Source organism: Periplaneta americana, chromosome 14 (genome assembly GCF_040183065.1).
Source record: "Periplaneta americana isolate PAMFEO1 chromosome 14, P.americana_PAMFEO1_priV1, whole genome shotgun sequence".
Taxonomy (NCBI): domain Eukaryota; kingdom Metazoa; phylum Arthropoda; class Insecta; order Blattodea; family Blattidae; genus Periplaneta; species Periplaneta americana.
In genome coordinates, this window is record NC_091130.1 from 102,394,167 (window position 1) to 102,413,282 (window position 19,116).

The following is a 19,116-nucleotide window of genomic DNA, read 5'->3' on the forward strand; positions in this document are numbered from 1 at the left end:
CGAAGGGATTCCAAATCAGGCACCGGAGACGAATAAACCAATGATTTTAAATGGCCCCACAAGTAGAAATCGAGGGGGTTCAGATCAGGTGAGCGTGGAGGCCAAGCAACTGGGCCACCTCTACCTATCCATCGATCAGGAAACCTTCGATCCAAGTACCGGCGAGCCGTACGACTGAAGTGTGCAGGAGCGCCATCATGCAAGAAGTGAATGTGTTGACGATTGATCAGTGGAGTGTCGTGTCTTCTAGAACATGAGGTATAGTGTTTTCCAGGAAGTTTGTGTACGCCTGCCCCGTAAGTCTGTTTACAAGTACATGGGGTCCAATTAATCGATCACCAATGATACAGGCCCACATGTTGAGGGAGAACCGCACGTGGTGATGAGATGGAACAGTTGCATGTGTGTTTTCATAATAATAATAATAATAATAATAATAATAATAATAATAATAATAATAATGTTTTATTTTCGCTGGCAGAGTTAAGGCCATAAGGCCTTCTCTTCCACTCAATACGCCCATACATGCTGATTGTGGAAATTTGTTATACCATCTCGTGTGAACTGTGCTTCATCTGTAAATAATACTGGCAGGAAAGTTCGGATTTACACCACACTGCTGCAAGAACCACTGACAGAACCTAACTCGTGCAGGGTAATCTGCTGGTGACAGGGCCTGTACACGTTGCAAATGATAAGGATACAATTGATACTCTTTCAACAGTCTCCAGACAGTCTTATGAGGAACATTGACTTGCAACGCTACCCTTCGTGTGCTGATAGAAGGAGTCATGTTCACAGCCTCCAGAATCTCCTCCTGTACTTCTGGAGTTGTAGATCTTGGTCGTCCCCTTCCCAAACCAGGAGAGTTAAATTTTCCATACTCGCACAGACGGTAATGGAGACGTACAAATGTCTTCCGATCTGGACATTGTCGCTGTGGGTACCTCTCCTGGTACAAACGACGAGCCAGCGCAGCATTGCCGTCCGCCTTACTGTACATGAAGTGTATCTCTGCCAGCTCTTGATTTGAATACATGTCGCACAGTCTAACGCCTACACAACACTGAATGTAACCTTCGCCTCGGAATGAACTGTCAGAGTGCCCTCTTAATGTCTCCTTTGATGGCAACGACCTGCGGAAAGAAAAACGTTCCGGTGAATTTCAATGTTGTGAAGGCCATAACTCGGAAATAAAGCATTTCCGGACACATGTTGTAATGAACTATTTTGATTGTCTACATGTTGGAAAAACATACCTGAAATTATGCCCCGTATTTTTGAAACACCCTGTATAATACAAAAAGCGTCTTCACAAAGTCCATGTGATGTGCAGGTGAGTAGGCATAATCTCTCTTGTTATGTATGGGTGAAAGTTCACATAACCAAACGATGTACAGATATATGCATTGTAAGTACTAGTGCGTGATTTACTTTTTATTTTTCCTTCTTCTACGGTCTCATTATTTAATGGCACTGCTATAAATTCCACTGTATACCAACAATATACAGAATTAACAAAGAGACTAATGAAGTGCTTTGTGTGGAGTGTGACACTGTATGAGGCAGAAAGATGGACATTACGACAAGCAAAGAGAGACGACTAGATGGGTTTGAAATGTGGATATGGAGAAGGATGGAACGTGTGAAATGGACAGACAGAATAAGAAATGAAGCTGTGCTAGAAAGAGTGGTTGAAGAAAGTAGAATGCTGAAACTGATCAGAAAGAGGAAAAGAAATTGTTTGGGCGACTGCTTAAGGAGAAACTTCCTAGTGAAGGATATACTGGAAAGAATGGTGAATGAAGAAAAGATCGGGGAGAAGAAAAAATAAGATGATAGACAACATTAAGAAAATTCGATCATATATGGAGAATATGAGAAAAGCGGAAAATAGAAAAGATTGGAGAATGCTGGATTTGTAATGAAACGCCTGACCTTGGGCAGAACACTATGAATGAATATTCTTCTGCACGCATATATATCACTTTTAGAGGATGCTTATATTATATTATATTATATTATATTATATTATATTATATTATATTACACTTACTTACTGGCTTTTAAGGAACCCGGAGGTTCATTGCCGCCCTCACATAAGACCCCCATTGGTCCCAATCCTGAGCAAGATTAATCCAGTCTCTACCATCATATCCCGTCTCCCTCAAATCTATTTTAATATTATCTTCCCAAATACGTCTCGGCCTCCCCAAAGGCCTTTTCCCCTCTGGCCTCCCCACTAACACTCTATATGCATTTCTGGACTCGCCCATAAGTGCCACATGCCCTGCCCATATCAAACGTCTGGATTTAATGTTCCTAATTATGTCAGGTGAAAGATTATATTATATTATATTATATTATATTATATTATATTATATTATATTATATTATATTATATTATATTATATTATCATTCACATCAAGTATATATGTCTTTCAAAATATTGTTTTATATTGTATGCACTCACTATATACTGTATAATAAGGACTTTCATATTATACAAATTAGTATATCTCCTTATTTTATGTTATAGCTAAAATTTAATAAAATTGTATATTTATTACATTAAGTCTTAAGAGATGCTTTCAATTATTATTATTTATTTATTTATTTATTCTGCTGTAGTTAAGGCCATTAGGCCTTCTCTTCCACAGCACCAGTAATACAAATACAATAATAGAAATAAAAAGAAAAAATAAACTATAAAGAAAATAAAGCCACACAAAAATATACACAAGTTGCAGTCACACAAACTTCAGATGACTGATTAAGTATCGTAATTAATTATATCCTAAATAATTAACTAACATAAACAAGAAACTTGCAATTTTAATCTAGCCTATAGTAAAAACCACAAATCAACACTTCTAGCAATACCTAAAAAGCTTTAAATAAGACAAAATTTTCCCAATTAATTTTGAATTGTGATAAAGTCCGACAGTCCCTGACGTCATTAGGTAACGAATTCCAGAGGCGAGGTATTTCTACAATGTAGAAGGATGAGTACAAAGACGTTCTATGATGAGAGATAGAAAGAAGTGCTTGATCTCGGTTTCAAAGAGTTGTAAGAAATTTAAAGCGCGATAACAGATAATTCGGAGAAGAAGTACGCATGATTCTAAATAGAAGTGACAGTGAATGTATTGTTCTTCGTTCCTTCAGAAGCACCCATGAAAGTAACTGGAGGGAAGGTGAAAGCAAAATTAGGAATTACTACAATGTCCATACAGCTACATTATATCCTGCGGTATCTTACTTTTGGAATTATATATAGTTCCTTGGTTTGCAATCTAGAATATTAAATTTTATTTCTTTATTCACATGCATGTAAGTTCAAGGAAATAAATTAGAAACAGGAGTATCATTCATTACATTATGAAGAAACTGAGTTGTTAACAAATATGCAAAACTTAGTCTATTACGAAAGACCATGTGTTATTTGTGTAACACCGACATTTTATTATTTCATTGTTTCTCTCTTATCTTGTTTACTTCCGCTGTTCCCCTCTTATCTCTTTCTGCTTTTCTTGTTCGGTAAATTCCCTTACCAGTGTTTACTTTTCTACTATTTCTATCTTATTTATCTTGTATTTCTCTCTTCCTGACTGCTTCTACTCCTATTCTTCTCTTACTTTCATTTCATCTCTCACTATCTTCTTACTTCTTTAAACTCTATTTCACTTCCTGCACTTTTTCGATTTTTATACCACTCCGTCTAGTTGTTCTGTTTTCCTTCTACTTCCCCTTATATTTCTTCTCACACTAATGCACAGACTAAGAAATCATGGCAAAACTACAGTTGTATTTTTTATGAAATCCAAATTTTTCTTTTATGTGATATGCACAACTTTCAGAAAGGCTACAGGCCATCTTTTATTTCCGGATAGACAACGTGTTAGGACCTCAAACTGACAGACCTAAACGATTCTTTACTTCCTTTCTCGCAGAATGTTTCCTTTTATATTACAGTGTACACACGGCATTTGCGATACGTTGACATTATAGAGCAGGCGAATAAAGAAAAGTTCAAGAGATGATAAACGTCTGTGAAATGTGATTCCAATAGTATGTCAAGATGTATTCCTGTTTTCCATTCAAAATATACGTGCTTCGAATCCCTTGAGGTAGCCAGCGATATTGATAGCTATTGCTGACTTTTTCTGCTAAAACAAATCCGGACTGAAATGGTTCGAGATATTGCCTTGATGTCTGTGTACGATTGTATTTGTAAGAAACTTACCATTCAATGCAAAATCAACGTTGATCGTACACACATTTGAGCAGATATCGTCAATGTGGCATTATACTCTTGATATGAGTGATGTTAGGACATTTCATTTTTACGTAACATTCCTTTCAAACTAAATAAATTATTACTAATGATGAAACTGTAATATCGTAATTGTAATGGTTTATTTAACTCCTAGTTTAGACTACAGACCGAGTTCAAAAAGTGTAAGGTGGTTATTGTAATTATTGTTTTCAAATTTCTATATCAGCTGTTCAAATATATAGGGCGATAGTTTAATCTTCCTGAATCCTGAGAGTATAATATAGGTACTTCATACATGATTATGATATAAGATGTAAAGATTTAAATGCTACCATCAAGCATACACCTGTCACTGCATCCCTCTACCGTATGTGGTACCTAAGAAGTTACGTCCATTTTCGGCTTCTCCCATCCAAAATTTTCTAGGGCTCCTTCAGTGGAGCAGCGTAATCCGGAGTGAGAAAAGTGGTCAACAGACTTGGAGCTCACATACTCAGTTTCTCTCAGCCCTAATCCCTTTGCAGGCATCCGTTTTCGCGTACCTTTTAAATTTCTCCTCTCATTTCCTGTTTGTTTCAATTCAATACACGTATCACTCTATATTATAGTCTATACGTATATCAAGCGCGAAGGAAATGCGATGAACTTTACGCAGCCTGGCGGGGTAAGCCAGAGGGGTGGTAGACTGACTCATGTCAGTTGTGCGCGCCGGCGCACTGTCTGGAGTGCGACTCGCGCGCTGTTGCGCCGGGAGCGCTGTTTGGACGGGTCTGGGCTAAATGAATGTAAAAACTTAAAGTATGACTATTACCCTAGATCATGTATGTAACAGATAGCTCATCCCTATGTTAAAATCGGTAGCACTTTGAAGAGAACAACCGCCAGGGTCGCCACCCATCCGCCGTAAACGAACACGAGAATGCAGTACAGTCGCTAATGCAATCAAATGGGAATTATGACATGACTCCTTATGTAAGAAGTAGATGGCAGCATAATAAACCTGACAAAAGTTGTTACCGTCAAAGCCTATAAGGCCGAGCTATCTAGGTATAGCCCTATATGATCTAGGCCAGTGATGTCAAAGAAAGAGCGCATAACGGACGTTCGATTCCTTCGCGTGCTTACATGCTGGAGTAGATAGCCGTAAACACAGATAAGAGCAAGACACAGGGGCGGACAAAGTGAATTATTTTCACACTCCAGACTTGAACGCACTGGCCGAGAGCTTAAGATAAGCGAGCGTTGGAAGTCATTTTACTCCTGTGTTTATGAAAACTTGTGATAAAGCTAGCCCAGCTATGCGCTACTAGACGAAACATCACGTGTTTATGTCTCCTGGCCTTGCTTGTCTCGGCTAGGTCCCGTCTCACAGTCAGCTGGTTAGTTCACGCGCGTACTATTTATTTTCTTTATTTGATATTTTCAATACTTTCTTATCAACGGTGCACCAGTAAAAAATATGTTTATTTGTACATTCAATGCGGAATCTAACCATATATTTTAAAAATATTTTTTCGTGGGCAAAGGCGTCGTAATGAAGAAAAATCTAAATTTCTCCATTTCCATAAAAAGTAAGAAAATTTGTTTACATGTCAATATAAACCTTAACTTCTCAGCATCAAAATAAACCATGATTTTGATCATTGGGTGAAAGGGTTTTGGAGCCACAACAGTTTAAAGTTGCTAATTTTGTGAAAATACGATAAATTTAAATATTTTAAATTTAAACACTATGAAGTTCTGATGCCTCAAACTTTGCACATAGCATTGTATCACAGTTGTCAACGGACAGAAAAAGTTTCATTGTATTTAAAAATTGCAAGGTCAATTTTCTCTATATTTCGGTCGATTTGAGATGGAATAGCCCATACATTAAATTTGATCACTATTTATTTAGGCCTACAGGACTGTCTTCAATTGAATACCTCTTTAATAACTGTACTTTATTTTTTTTTGTTATGTAGCCCTATACATCTGTCAATTCAGTTTACGTATTTGGAAATTAGAAGTTTATCACATTAGTATATACATTCAACTTTTGTAAACTTTGTGTTTACAGCACATGTTTATGTATCATTTGTTTTTAATTTGTTATTTGTAGGCTATTTCTTTATGTTGGTGTGCTTGTAATTGGGAATAACTCCCTGTAAGGACCCTCAATAAAGAAAATGTTAAATGTTATGTTTTATTTAACGACGCTCGCAACTGCAGAGGTTAGCCTATATCAGCGTCGCCGGATGTGCCGGAATTTTGTCTCACACACTTAAATGCCATCGACCTGGCCCGGGATCGAACCCGCAACCTTGGGCATAGAAGGTCAGCGCTATACCAACTCGCCAACCAGGTCGACTCTCAATAAAAAAATAATAAATTAATTGATACATAGTAAATAATCTAGATATTTGTACTTACGGTAGTCTGTAATGTATCTAATAATTTTAATCGTTCTTCCCCCTCGATATATCTGTATGTTTGTTCACGGTATGTTGAATAATGTCGCTATATGCTGCTTTTCTTATTAATCGTATGTTTACCACATATTAAGCACTGTATATCTCCTTCCTGTTCCTTGCATAGGAACTCCAGTGCCCATTCGACCTGGAACTTGTTATACGATCTCTTCGCTGGTGCATGATTAATGCCAACTGTACACTGTACAACCCTCACTGAAGTACGTATTCGTAGCTGGCGCGCTCTGCGTGCTCCAGTGGCGCAAGCGTTCTCGTAGCGCATATGCGCTCTGATTGACTCACTGATCTAGGCTATTACTTAAGCCAGTGGTTCCCAACCTTATTTGACTGACGACATACTTAACTGAACACTCACTATATCGCGAGACACTTATTTGTTTTTATTAGTAGTAGTAATAATAATAATAATAATAATAATAATAATAATAATAATAACTAGTGCTTTTCTTCTGGAGAAAAAGTTAGTGGAACTCTGTGTAGAATATTTTATAGCGGACGGAGAGATGAATACTGTTCACTCCACGGCAATTTTGTCGTTTCTAACCTCCTTTCCGTCCAACTAAGACTTTCAAGGTCTAAGAGGAATTCAAAGAAAAATTATATTAAAAACATAGTTATTCACATATATTTCGGTTTCATGATGAAAAAGGCTAGACCACCGTAACAGCATATTTCGCTTCAAAAAAAAAAAAGCACTGATAATTTCTATGTACAGTAGTGTCGAACATCCGGTAGCTAAGTCGATGTTAACACGCAATCGAAATTTCTAAGAAAAACAAGCAGCAACTTGAGTGGCATTAGAAAAAAACAAAGGTATGTGTAAAAAATCTCAACCTATCTAAACTGAATGCCCGATAAAAGTTTTGTATTATCGCTTTTGAAAACTGACCTATTTCAATTTATGTGAAGTCTGCGCTTGGTGGGTTGCGCAGACTTTCTCTATACGTGGTTTTATGGTTGACAGGCCAACATTTAAATCATTTTCAAATTGCAGCAGTCTTTTCCTTTGTTTAGACTTCACTATTTTCATGGTAGGAAATGCTGATTTACAGAATTATGACCTTGAAAACGGCAGTTCTAAATGTATTTTTAGTTAATTCGACACCATCGACTGATTTGACAAAACATTTCCGCATAATAGACACTCGGGATTTTCTTTACATTCATCGCCACCCACGTAAAACCATATTGTAAATATTCATCACTAAATTTATGAAACACAGCACGTTTCGCTCACAGAAGGGAATTTTCGCTCACATTATTTGAATTAGCAATGCTGTCATCTAACCCAGAACTTGATTCAGATTGTATTTTTCGAATTAAAAATTTGTCCATGATAAAACATAAATAAAACAGTTTTTATAAAATAGCAGCAGCTGAGATGAGATTACTAAGACCGCTAAAAGGCTACACACTCTATGACCATAAATATAATGAAGACATCCGACAGGAACTAAATATCGCAGCCTTTACAGAGACAATCCACAAGTATCGGAGCAACTGGCATGAGCATGTTCTACGGATGCCAAATGATAGACTACCCAGGAGATTATTAAATTACAGACCCCTTGGATATCGAGATCGTGGACGCCCGAAGAAGCGATGGAGAAACCAGCTTTTCACCTGAGATGGAACAGGCCAAATGGCCTAAACCCTGATAGCTATTGATGATGATGATGATGATGATGATAAAATAGTCGCACTATCACCTGCTCACACGTATATACTGAAAATAACCAATATGTTCTGATGATTCCAAACTCTGTGTATTAATACCTGGGAAGAGTAAACGAATTACTGAGCAATGTTCCAGTCTTCATTTTCATTTGAATTATCGCCAGGCAGAAAAAATAAACTGAGGATTATTGCTGGTATTCACGTTTCATTGGTAAAGTCTGCCTCAAAATAAAATGTACCATATCAAAGACTGTAAAAAAAAAGTTTTGTAAAGAGATTTTCTGGATGGCATAAAATTTATTTTTCTATTCTAAAATTCCGCGACACACTCCATAGAGCTGCACGACACACAAATTTTGTCTCGACACACAGGTTGGGAACCCCTGATTTAAGCCATACATAAACTTTGATAAGTTTCCTATGGACTGAACCTTTCCAACAAATACAATCTTTGAAATGAAATAACTTATCGGAAAATATAATCATGGCAATAAAGATTCTTCAATGTGTGACAATTTAAAATACAGGACACGATTTGGACCACAGTCTACTATATACAGTCGCGAAGCTTGAGGTGTTTTTTTTGCAAATCTCGTGATAAAGCGCTCCAAGCGGTTAGCAACTAGAAACAATAGACTGTCCACGGTCGACTTTGGACTGTGTCATATTTCTATCGAGTGCTAGCTCTTTGCGTATTTCACATTGATGCTTGTGAAATGTTCGTTATTGGTTGTAATGAAAATGTTAATGGCTAAGATATAATAATTGGAATAATAATATGGGACAAGGAGGAGACGTTTGTAGTGCTATAAATTGTAGCAACAGTAAGAGAAAGAGGCCAGAGTTATCCTTTGTCCGATTTCCGAAAGATTCAGAAAGGTTCCTGGGTTTCCACAAGAATGCTGTGCAGAAACAAAACTCTTAATTTTGAAGTTCTTTGTGACTGTTAGAATACATTATATCCTTAAACTTCACAATGAAATGTTTTAGTCTAACCGAAAGGACATTAGATACCGGTTAAAGTTCTGTCACTTAGGCTGCTAAATTTCCAGAGAAATAAAAGGTTAGGTCTTCCTTTTTTTCAGAGGATATATTTTTAATTGTAGCTATTAATTTTGTTATTATTTTATGTGTTATTTTACTAAAGACGTAGAAAAATTAAGTTTGTCTTAATGAAATTTATTGATCTCGTTTTATTTTCAATTCTGGTGGGATTATTATTGCTTAGGCCTATTTTTTTTCAAAGGATATGTTTTTAATTATTGCTGTTAATTTTGTTGTTATTTTTATTTGTTGCTTTACTAGAGACGTAGAAAAAGTCTGGGGTACAATAAAATTTATTGATCACGTTTTATTTCCAATTCTGGTGTGATTATTATTGCTTAACCTCATCCCACTTTGTTAACTACGTAAGCCTACACTACAAGTACCGGTACGCGTAAGTTACTCCATTACTTCATATTTCCATTATTATTGTTGTAAAGGGAAATGCAAATGATATTTATTGGTTTCATAGTTAATTATCGCTATAATCTTGAATGAGTGAAGCTATAATAGTAAATTTCAGTTCGTTTTGCAAAAACAAAAATTATATTACTTATTTCTTACAGGTATCTTCGAGTTTATGGTGGAATTTAATATACTTCATTAAAATAGTAAATTTACTTTATGCATTTAATATTTCAATAATGGAAGAAAGGTGTTAATTTTTCCAAAAGAAAACGACAACGAAAGTGTAACATATTTTGCCGTCTGCTAGGAGAGAGATCTGCGATAATGAGGCGATAGTAGCGATCCTAGTGGTGGGCAACTAACCATGTTTGCATTTTTACTACATATTGAGCTTCGCGACTGTATATAGTAGACTGTGATTTGGACTGTATGAACACATAGAAATGGTCGGAGAAATCATCTTTGATGTCTTTTATATCATCAATTTTATACATCAAACCCCGTGGTCGGATAATCTAACTGGGATTTTTCATAGTTTCTCAGTCACAAAGACAAATGATGGATTGGAAATTTACATACCACGATTCATCACCGCCTCAGTCACCAATATCATGAACATTAATAAAATTCTAAAATTAGTTATATCAACAAATGGCATATAAAACACACAATACAAAAGAGGACCTCAACAATAGTAACAACGGTCTTCTGGTATATCCACAGACCTAAAACGCGTTATCATCACAGAAGTTAAAGCGTCGATATAGGAGAAAGTCAATGTTCACTTACAGGTACTTAGATTGCAATACGTGCAGTAAGTTCCCTGGGAACGGCAAGCGTTAGAGCATGAACATCGAGGGATATTTGGACAACAAAACGTCGATCATACGGGAATAGGTATCTAAGAGTTGTTAATTTATTATAAAAAGTGAATCTGATAATTCGTTAATACAAATTAATTTCATTTCCCAGAATATATCTATTTATAAAATACAATAATAAATAAATAAAGAAAGAAAGAAATAAATAAGTACGTAAGTAAGAAAGTAAATACATAAGTAAACAAGTAAATAAATTAACAAATACGAAAGTAAGTAAATAATAAATGAGTGAGTGAGTGAGTGAGTGAGTGAACGAAGGAATGAATGAATTAATTAATTAATTAATTAACTAATTAATTAATTAATTAATTAATAAGTAGATAAATACACAAATAAATAAAACAAACAGAAAGTAGTAAATAAATAGGGAAATACAGGATGTTTAAAAAAAGTATTCAGTATTTTAGGAGGTACCAGTAGACTATGCATCAGAACAAGAAAATAATGTCTAATAAATATAGGTCCTACAACACCTACTTTCTGAGATCTGAACACTTGTTCATAGGAGGTGCTCAATGTGACGTCCATTCATGACAACGCATTCCTCTGCCCTTCGGCGTAAGGAATCACGCACTCGGAAATATATTTTAATGGGTTAATAAGAAAATCCTGATAACGATCCCCAGTCCTATTAATCTATCACCAAGAATTCCTGCCCATAAACTGATTGAGAATCGGTGCTCATGCCTTGTTTCTTCAAGTGCATGGGGATTTTCATCAGCCCACACATGATGATTAGGAAAATTCACAACACCATCTCTGCTGAACCCCGCTCATATCCGTAACCAGACTTTTGTTTCCATTATTACTTGCGACGTATCATTATTCCATGTCAGGGGTTTCAACTACGGTATGGTTATCTGGTAGTCTGCTGTATTGTAGGGCAGAGAAATGCATTGTCATGAATGGACGTGACACTGAGCACCTCCTGTGAACAAGTCTTCAGATCTCAGGAAGTATGTGTTGTAGGACCCATATTTATTAGGCATTATTTTCTAGACACTGAGACGATTCTTCCGACGCCGGGGTGGAATCCGGGAGAAGATTTTTCTCCGTTCCATTACTCTTTCATCGTACTCTTTCATCATTATTTTCTTGTTTTGATGCATATTGCCACCTCCTAAAATAATGGATACATTTTTATTAAACATACTGTATAAATATATATTACCTTAAACTCTCCAGCAATATCATTAGTATTTGCTCCGTTCTCTAATCGTTGAATAATATTTACAATTCGGCTTCAACATGTTTGTGACATGATGCCTTACCGGTATGCGGGGGCTTGGATTCTCGTCACCACAGACCACGTTGTACTGTTTTCTGTTTTCTTTAGACTCAAACCCATTTTACTAAATCGATGAAGCATGTGAAGCCATCAAATTTAATGTCGAGATATTGATAACAATAATGATGACGATAAATAAATAGGTTATATTAAATCAAAAACAGCCTGTCTAACTCGAGATAGTGACGGCATATATTTAAAGATATGTAATTGAAGGGTTCAGAGTCATTTATTGAAAACGGAGAAAGCAAGTGTTAAAGTTAAGTGAATACCATAATTGAATGAAGACTGAATATAATTTAGTTCTAATGTGCACACTTTATATTATTTGCTATTGTTTCATTGAATTGTGGTAAGCACTTAATTTTAGCAGTTTTGTTTTCTCCGCTTTTAATGTATGGCGCTTGACCCACTATGGCTTCAATTGTGATCATTACATTGGTGTTGCACACTTTAATATTCTACTTAATAATATGTGTTCAGGTACTTAAAACATATATTCATATTATTTCAGAATGTTAGAATTTCCATTGTTTGATGCATTGCTATATTGATATAACAAAATTCTTTAATGGTGTTTGCTATTCCTGTCGATTTCGTTTAAACAGGGATGATACTTGATGCTGACCATGCATATTGCAATTTGTTATTTTGTCAATTCTGATTCCACATAATTTATTAAATTTTGTATAACGATGTCGGCCAAATCCGCATATCCATCTCTCTCGCGAAAGGATCAAAAAGTTGTCCGCCATAATGTTTGCGATAGCTTTCAGTCGATGTTGCCATTTTTCCAGCCGAGAGTCCATATGATACTGATAAAGGCGGCTGAATCTGGGTTAAGCTGCGCATGATATATAGTTTTTTGTGCAAACAAGGTGACGTAATCTATACACTTTTGCATATTTACTCTTTCGGATGTTTTATGTATGCAGATTAGAATTTGCTGTAGTAGATGGAATACTACATCTTCCCTGTATGTTTAGGAAAACGCGTCTGCTCTGTGGAAAGATTGCTTCTTTCTCATGAAATATACGTTAACTTTTACAAACCACTTCAAAAGCGAACACGAAGTGGAGAATGCAATACAAACACGACTTCCATTTTTAAATCTTCTATGTATAAAAATTATTGTAAACATCAGACTCCATAATATAATTTTGTATGTTGAAAGCTACACGTATGTATTATTGTCGTTCTGTTAATAATTAATTCCATATCGTTTCACTTATTCGACCTATTAGATCTATTAATATTTGACCTGTGTTCAGTCAAATGCAGGCTAAATTAAAATATATCATTCTAGCTTCACAAATTCAACAACAGTATAGCTTTGCTTTAAAATTACATATACATCTTAAGAATTTCGCAACAATTCAATTGTCAGGCGTAGTTGGAAGAGTGGTGGCCTTCTAGGCCCGATGTTGCGGGTTCGATTCCGGCCCAGGTCAATGGCAATTAAGGTGCTTAAATGCGACAGGCTCATGTCAGTAGATTTACTGGTATGTAAAAGAATTTCTACAGGACAAAATTTCGGCACACCGGCGACGATGGTATAAACTTGGCAGTTGCGAGCTTCGTTAAATAAACCATAATAAAAATTAATTAAACAATTCAATCTATGTTTTGTTATGTTGAGAACGAGGGGCTATAGTTTATTCTCTTGAACTAGGTTACTATTAAAACAGATTTACATAAATTAATTATTGCATTCTTCATGATCCCAAATTATATTTCTGACTCATTATACAGGGTGAAAGGGGTATAACTGCCATTATTTTAACTGATGATTATTCATGTCATAAGGAAGAAAAAATATCCTTACAATTTTTTTGTAATTGGAATATTTAACTAATTATTAAAGTTTACAGTATTAGACGTTTGGCAACGTTGCTGGATGGGGAGGAGGGTGTTTAGAAGTACACAGTACAGCTCAAGCGGGTACAGACATACCGGTACAAAACAGATGCTATATTCCAATGAAGAAGCGGACCAGGTCAACTGATGTTTATATAAAACCAGCAGCAAATACAAACTTTCAAACTCATTAATGGAATATTATGGCAAATTACCATTTTCTTTAACAACATTGCTCCATTTTTTATTGTACGTTTAAAAATAAACAATAATGGTTTATTGCACAAAATCACACGAACTTTTTTGTAATGAAAAATTTTAATTTCTCGCGCTTTCGTAAAGTAATATCATTTTAAAAGAAATTTCTGGCTGTGTAATTTTCGAAATGGGGTACAAGACTCCCAGTTTCTAATAATCGTAGAGAAAGTGCTACAGAAGTTCGCCGATTAGGTAACCTTCTTTGCGGAAACGTTGACGGTATATCCTTCTTGCCGCACGTGAATTACGATGACTTTCTCCATAAATTAATAACATATCATGATATTCCTGAAGTGTGAATGACATTGTAAGTTGTTTATCGAATACCTGTACTGAAATGCCATCTACTTGGCAGGAGACCTATGGACAGAGAGCTTTAACTCAGCTGATCTGTAGTCTGTGCAGAGTACTGTGAGATGCATGAATCCTGCTCAACATGTTGCCACATCTTTCACGCCAGAATATTAACAAATTTAGGCATGCATTATTATTTAATTTCACGAAAACGTAATAGAACACACAAATATTTATTTAAACTAATATTAACTCTTTGATAGATATACCTACTGATGTAACAGTTTTTGTAATTTTACTAACAATATAAACAGTATAATGTTAATAAAAAAGGAAGAAATATTTTTCTCTGGGAAAACTGTAAAGTTTTGACCCTATGTTGTATGGACATTTTTTGATCCTGTAGTCCGTCCCCGAAGACAGTGAAAAGGGCGGCACTTATACCCCTTACACTCTGTGTAAATATTAGTGTTCTTAGTCCAAGCATTATGTAGTTAATTGTACGTAGTTCGTAGTAATATTTACGTTATATAGAATCCTTCACTTCCCTTTGTGCTGGACACTCTCCTCTCCTACGATAGACAAGGTATCCGAGGTAGTATTACAGTGTTCGCGATATCCTAAACGTGCAATCAAGTCTGATAAGGATGGTCTAGAACAATAAAATATGAACTTAACCCGGGCTATGGTATGGCCGGGGATATGGTGAATATATTAATGATGGCGAAATGAGTCCGAAATCCAACGCCGAAAGTTACGCAGCAATTCTGCTTGAATTGGTTGGGGGGAAGAACCCCGAAAAACCCCAACCAGATAACTTTCCCCAACCACGATTTGAATCCGGACCCGCTCGTTCACGGTCAGACGTGCTAACCGTTACTCCACAGCGATGGTTGTACAAGGTAGTATTAAAAGAAACTAAGCGTTATAACGTTACTCTTTCTGGGAAATGAATTAAATACATATACTAGACCCGTATACACTTACAACTAAAGAAAGGTAGGCCTATTTTAATATCCTCGATTGCAGAAATGTGTTTCATTGGAACGCACGAATTGACACTTTATGCTTGTCTTGATTCACGGAAAGTGATTTTATCTCTGCAGCTGTAGAAAAATAAATAACGCAAATAAATAGCTCTGTTCGGATATTGAGAGGGAAGATAGATGGGGAAGGATCATGACGTTCACTTACGCGATAAAAGATAACTGGAATGTAATTCACTGGCAAGGTTAATTTAACAACATGTGAGCTAATAATTCTAATAGCTGTACTGTATATTACTTATGTTCTCAATACATACTAATCACGAAATCGTATTACAAAAGTTATTCGCATGCCTGCCGAGTAAACTCAGATAATGGCCAACAAAATTTGGCGAAGGACGTAGTTGTTCCGAAACATGTAGAACGTATCAAGAGAAAGTGTTTATAACTCGCTTTCGACTGTAATATTATTCATCAAAAAGGATAAGAAAAGGGAAAGTTATAGCCCAAAAAAAGGACTTGAAAAAGGAATATATTACTCCCCAAAACACACTTCAGCACAGTCATGGATATACATGGCACACACAATCTTACATTTATCTCTTCACAACATAAGGAAAGTGTTGCATTTAATATAGCCAAAACAAGAACTTCAGAAAGGACTATATTACTACCTCAAAAGGGTGCTGTTTTAATTGAAAACACACTTCAGCACATTCATGGATATACATGGCACACACAATCTTACATGTATCTCTTCACAACATAAGGAAAGTGTTGTATTTGATATAGCCAAAAAAAAAGAACTTCAGAAAGGACTATATTACTACCTCAAAAGGGTGCTATTTTAATTGAAAACACACTTCAGCACATTCATGTATATATATGGCACACAAAATCTTACATGTATCTCTTCACAACATAAGGAAAGTGTTGTATTTAATATAGCCAAAAAAGAACTTCAGAAAGGACTATGTTGCTCCCTCAAAAGAGTGCTATTTTAATTGAAAACACACTTCAGCACATTCATGGCTATACATGGCACACACAATCTTACATTTATCTCTTCACAACATAAGGAAAGTGTTGTATTTAATATAGCCAAAAAAGAACTTCAGAAAGGACTATGTTGCTCCCTCAAAAGAGTGCTATTTTAATTGAAAACACACTTCAGCACATTCATGGATATACATGGCACACACAATCTTACATTTATCGCTTCACAACATAAGGAAAGTGTTGTATTTGATCACATTCAACATTTCAATATGTGTCAATATGATTCTGCCTCTTGAATGCAGGATGTCTTTATAAACAGAAAATGACCGCTCAACATCAACTGAAACCAGAAGTGAATGTTTTCTTTTTATCCTGAACTCTAAATCAGCACACCTTATTAATTTTTCAATGTCTGGAATCAGTAGAAAAACGATATTTGTTTTCGCTTGCTAAGGAAGTTATAGGCCTATCGGAAAACATATAAGGAAAATTATCTAAATGTTTGTAATATTCTGTCAAAAAAGGACCAAAATAAGAGATGTTTTAAAAAAGGGGCAAAAAAGGAATATGGACTAAAAAGGGGAATAAAGGGAAGTCAAAACACATGATTTGGTGGGTGAAAGATAGTTTTGAACATCGTAAATAATTATTTCATGTTTCGTGGTAAAGTAAAAAAGGGATTCCCTTTAAAATCCGGTCTCTTATGATAACTATAATTTCAATTCTTCATTTTAAATTCCCATTACACAAGAAATGTTATTTAGAGAATGTAAGATAATTTCTTGTGATTAAATATGGGAAATGCCTGTTATTATTCGGCTGAGAAGCTTTTACCAGTTTGCTATCAAAAAAGTTACAAATTATAAAACAATTATATTACCGGTTGTTCTGTATGGTTATGAAACTTGGACTCTCACTTCGAGAGAGCGGCAGACATTAAGGGTGTTTGAGAATAAGGTGCTTAGGAAAATGTTTGGGCCTAAGAGGCATGAAATTACAGGAGAATGGAGAAAGTTACACAACGCAAAAATGCACGCATTGTATTCTTCACCTGACATAATTAGGAACATTAAATCCAGACGTTTGAAATGGGCAGGGCGTGTAGCACGTATGGGCGAATCCTAAAATGCATATAGAGTATTAGTTGGAATGCCGGAGGGAAAAAGATTTTTGGGGAAGCCGAGACGTAGATGGGGGATAATATAAAAATGTATTTGAAGGAAATGGGATATGATTATAGAGACTGGATTAATCTTGCTCAGGATAGGGACCGATGACGAGCTTATATGAGGGCGGCAATGAACCTCCGGGTTCCTTAAAAGCCGTAAGTAAGTAAGTAAGTTAGTAAGTAAGTAAGTAAGATGATTTTGTAATAATGCTGCAGTGGAATAAGAGTTGCAGTGAAAACCGAATTACTGGCAGAAACTTGTTCCATTAGGGTAGAGTGAAAATATGAATCTTATGACATCAAAATGTAGTACCAGAGGAAAATTTGTGAGGTGATATCGCAAACAATGCAAAATATATTTTCTCTATATTAATATTTAGAGGTACCCCAAGAGAATCATATTTTGAAATTTTCACAAAGTTTTGAGGTTCAGATATTTTAGCGAGAGAACGTTCTCCTGTGATTTAATCTGAACAGGATATCAGAAACGTGTTAAAAAGATAGGCCTACATGTTAAAAGACTCTGCATATTTTTGGTCCCCTTGTTGTTTCATCTTGAAGTGTCACAAAAACCTCAATTTATAAAAAAAATTGAGAATGAAGACAAAACTCTTAGGTATGATATAACTCATATAATATAATTAGTGAAAATTCATTCTTATGTTGCAGGATATTTAAATCAGAATATCTCCAATTAATACAAGAAATCTCGCCTTCTACCCTGTATTCGCAGTGCCAGAGGGGTTGAACCCATGACAATTACCTACCTATGATGACATAATGAAATATTATCTAGGGTCAAAAATGCATTAAAATCTGACTTCAGATCAAAAGAATTTACTGTTGGAGAGATGTCAGAAAGAGTTGCTATCAAAACTGAGGAAATCCAGGTAAAGACATAAATTTCGAGAGTCAGTCATACAAGAATATTACAACTGATTCGTGCTTACCACGATCAATACACAAATTTAATGAAGCCTCGAAAGAAAGGACATAATGACGAGAACTAAAATGACAACATTGCAAAATTCAAAGAAGAACAAACAAACTATTTCATATATGCAGTTGCAAAGGCAAACAAATTAATACTGTAGGTTTAATTTTAATAAAGACCGCCGTGTTCCAAAACAAGAAAGAATGTTTTACTAGAGCAAAGTACAGAAAGAAAGATAATAATTGGACCTGTTGATTTAGTTACCACTCAGAAAGAAATGAAAAAGAAAACAAGAATAAATTTTAATCGAAGAAAAATAAGCGGGCTGAAATGGAATTTTTGTCATATTTTATGTAAAATATTATGTATTTTGTCCCTTCAGATCTCCTCAAAAATACTATATACCCTAACCCCAATTTAGAGTCTTCCAAATAAAGTTTAAATATGTAATTTTACAACAATTCATTGGCTATGTAATGAAAAACAAAATAATAGAACAAATATACAAAGAGGTAAAAAAATTATAATTTTAAGAAACTTCAAAGCCCTTGGGGTATCTCAAAAATTAAAT